Below are 4,115 nucleotides of genomic sequence, written 5' to 3'. Positions count from 1 at the left end.
CGACGCTCTCTTGTTACACACGAGGAAACTGAGGCCCCGAGATTGGGAGAGACTTGTTCAAGGGCTCTCACCAGGTGACCTCTATATTGAAACACGTGGTGGGAGAGCTATTTCTCCTCAACCCTCTTGCAGATCTTTCATTCACATCTAAGGGAACGTCTCAGCTCTGTGTTAACATGCCTTTAACACCTTGGCCTCTATCTCTTGCTATTTTCTCTCTTTTAACAAAGAAAGAGCTAATCTATGACTTAGACCCTCAGGCAGGCAACACGGCCTAGTTAGAATTTAACCACATTTTGCTTCCGCTGGATTTATTTTACAGTTGCCTTCTTCAGTGAACGTTTGACTGATGAGAATTGAACCTTATCAAAAGCGAGTTGATCGAAAAAAAAGTCGTGAGCAAATAATAGTATGGGAACGTAAACATAGAAGGCAAAAAATAGTTGAAGATGGTTCGTGAACCACTCGTTTGGTTTCCCCTAACCAAATAGGAAGGTCGTGGGCTTGGAAGGTGGAGAGACCTGTGTTCAAGTCCCAGACCGGCTCATTATTGGTTATGTGACCTTAGCTGAGTCCCATCATCCTCTGAGCCTCAGTTTTCTCATCCACAAGATGAGCTTAATAATACCTACTCTATAGCATCCTTTTTTTAAAACATCTTTATTGGAGTATAATTGCTTTACAATGGTGTGTTAGTTTCCGCTTTATAACAAAGTGAATCAGCTATACGTATACATATATCCCCATATCTCCTCCCGCTTGCGTCTCCCTTCCACCCTCTCTATCCTACCCCTCTAGGTGGTCACAAAGCACTGAGCTGATCTCCCTGTGCTACACGGCTGCTTCCCACTAGCTATCTGTTTTACATTTGGTAGTGTATATATGTCCATGCCACTCTCTCACTTCATCCCAGCTTACCCTTCCCCCTCCCCATGTCCTCAGGTCCATTCTCTACATCTGTGTCTTTATTCCTGTCCTGTCCCTAGGTTCTTCAGAACCTTTTTTTTTTTTTTTCTTAGATTCCATATATATGGGTCAGCATACAGTATTTGTTTTTCTCTTTCTGACTTACTTCACCCCCCCTCACAGACTCTAGGACCATCCACCTCACTACAAATAACTCAATTTCACTTCTTTTTATGGCTGAGTAATATTCCATTGTATAGATGTGCCACATCTTCTTTATCCATTCGTCTGTCGATGGACACTTACGTTGCTTCCATGTCCTGGCTATTGTAAATAGAGCTGCAGTGAACACTGTGGTACATGACTATTTTTGAATTATGGTTTTCTCAGGGTATGTGCCCAGTAATGGGATTGCTGGGTCATATGGTAGTTCTATTTTTAGTTTTTAAAGGAACCTCCATACTGTTCTCCACAGTGGCTGTATCAATTTACATTCCCTCCAATAGTTCAAGAGGGCTCCCTTTTCTCCACACCCTCTCCAGCATTTGTTGTTTGTAGATTTTTTCATGATGGCCATTCTGACTGGTGTGAGGTGATACCTCATTGTAGTTTTGATTTGCATTTCTCTAATGATTAATGATGTTGAGCATCCTTTCATGTGTTTGTTGGCAATCTGTATATCTTCTTTGGAGAAATGTCTATTTAGGTCTCTGCCCATTTTTTGGATTGGGTTGTTTGTTTTTTTGATATTGAGCTGCATGAGCTGTTTATATATTTTGGAGATTAATCCTTTGTCAGTTGCTTCTTTTGCAAATATTTTCTCCCATTCTGAGGGTTATCTTTTCATCTTGTTTATGGTTACAGCATCCTTTTAAAGATGAGACAAAAATTAAAACTCTACATCTTTTAACATGACTCCTGACACACCACCGGGGTCACTAAATGGCAGATCAGACAGACACCACGGAAGGTGTGGAGCAAAGACACTCACGTCTGCTTTGCTTCTGGGCATCCTCCATTGATGACTTCCGGCATCCCCTGGCCTCTCACTCCAGTTGGGTGTGGAAAAGCCCCCATCTCCAGGCTTTGCCCTGCACCCAACCTGACTGGCAAATTCCAAGACCTCTCCCTCTCTCCCTCATCCAATCAAAACAGGGTCTTTCACATGGGGATGGATGTGTTGAGAAGAATTCCTAGCCGTGGCTGAGGCAAACGGCTGGAGCATCCTGTCTGGGAGGATATCTCCAAGGAAGGATCTCAGCCTGGCTGAAGGAGCTTCCCTGGCCTCTAGTGACTGGAGCTTTTCCTGGGAGAGGCAATGAGACCTCTGAGATGGGGCTAAAGCCATCCCAGACCCCAGTCCCACTGCTTGGTGTCTGGAGTCTGGGCAGAGCCAGGAGGTCCCAGGAGGTCCCAGGAGTCCCAGCTGCTCTTGTGTGATTCCAGCCTTGTGGAATCTTTAATAATTTTAATTCCCATGGGCTGGGCACTGAGTCTGTACACATCCTCTCATTCCCCACCCTGAGGGAAGGAGGGATACAGGAACAGAAGTTCAGAGCAGTTCAGCATTTTGCTGCAAGTCACCCACTCAGTCATGGAGCTGGGACTCCCTACACGCAGAGGCGAGGTTCAAAAATATTTAACAACTGGTGCAGCTGGACCAACCAGAATGGATGGATCCATGCCGAAGTGATGGAGGAGGGTCCTGGGGGCCCTTTAGTCGCTGGAATGCGGGGAGGCTTGGAGGGTCCAGGGACAGCGTTGGGATGACTGGTTGACTAAGGAGAGCCTCTGGGGGGCTCCTGGCCATGTCCGTCCAGTGTCCTAACAAGCAGCCCAGCTCAGCTGCCGAGCCTCCAGCAGCTTTAGGCACTTCTATCTGGTCAAGTAACTCCCAGCAAGCTGTTTTCCCGGAGGCCTCAGAGATGGTGAGATCCATGGAAGTGGCTGTCTTTTAGACACAATGAATTTGCTGACTTCTTTCCGGTTCAGTCCCTTTCTCAGCTCTGCCCTGCCTGTGACTCCATCCTGAGACCTTATTTCAGTCTCTTAAAAGAAACATCAGGACTTCCCTGGTGGCGCAGTGGTTAAGAATCCGCCTGCCGATGCAGGGGACACAGGTTCGAGCCTGGTCCGGGAAGATCCCACATGCCGTGGAGCGACGAAGCCCGTGCGCCACAATTACTGAGCCTGCGCTCTAGAACCCAGGAGCCGCAACTATGGAAGACTGCAAGCCACAACTGCTGAAGCCCGTGCTCCACAACAAGAGAAGCCACCGCAATGAGAAGCCCGCGCACCACAACGAAGAGGAGCCCCCGCTTGCCACAACTAGAGAGAGCCCGCGCGCAGCCAAAAATAATAAATAAATTAAATAATTTATTAAAAAGAAAGAAAGAAACATCAGCCCCCTCCCTCCCTCTCTCCCTCATCTCTCCCCCATCAGCAACATTTGTTCCAGCTGGCTGCGGTACTAGGGAAAGGTGTGGGTCTTGGGGATGGCAGGCGAGCCAGGGAGCGCAGAGAACAGTTTGGCGTTTGCCTTATCAGGAAGTGGCTGCAGCCTTTTAAGTACTCCAGAGGCACCCGGTGGGTTAGGAATGGGCACATGGCAGGAGAGACAGGACTACAGAATCCCAAAGCTGAAAGCAGCCTCAGAATTCGGTTTGTGCAATCTCTCCAGACACAGGATATCTTTGCCAGGGCGAGGGGAGGAGTTAAGATTCAGTAACAACAACAATAATAGTAACAACAAACCACCACTTATGGGGACCTGCTGTGTGCCCATCACAGTGCAGTGATCTCACTTCCTTTTCAGCATCCATATCTTTCACAGGTGAGGAAAGGGCATTCCTTGCTCAAGGAATGAACACGGTGAACTCAGAGTTCAAAGGTCTGTTTGGGCTGTTCTAGATGCTAATTTTAAGGACCTTGGGTATGTCTTTTCACTTCTGGGAGATTTAGTTTCCCCAAAATACAAGGAGGGTAATGTCTTTTTTCCCAACTGCATACCTTTGCTGCAAAGGTGAAATGGGACTGGGAAAAGGCTTTGGAGCCAGAAGTGCACATAGTGGAAGGATGCTGATTAGGGGGAAGGTGAGTCTCTTCTGCCTACAGTTGTTGCCATCGGGGCCTCAGGGTGGCTTTGACTCATTGGCTCAGCCTGCTGGTCTTTCTGCTGCTCGCATAATCCCCACCACCAACCCCCACCC

General features: G+C 47.6%; 1 protein-coding gene across 1 annotated transcript in view; it reads right to left on the bottom strand.

Moving 5' to 3' along the window:
* HSPB8 (heat shock protein family B (small) member 8) overlaps window positions 1-4,115 on the bottom strand; it is a 13,590-nt gene that overhangs the window by 2,047 nt on the left and 7,428 nt on the right. The window lies entirely within an intron of this gene.

This window comes from Lipotes vexillifer, unplaced genomic scaffold, assembly GCF_000442215.2.
Source record: "Lipotes vexillifer unplaced genomic scaffold, Lipotes_vexillifer_v1.1 scaffold2030, whole genome shotgun sequence".
Taxonomy (NCBI): Eukaryota; Metazoa; Chordata; class Mammalia; order Artiodactyla; family Lipotidae; genus Lipotes; species Lipotes vexillifer.
Note: the sequence above shows the minus strand (reverse complement) of the source record. Positions and strands in the feature narration are given on the sequence as shown.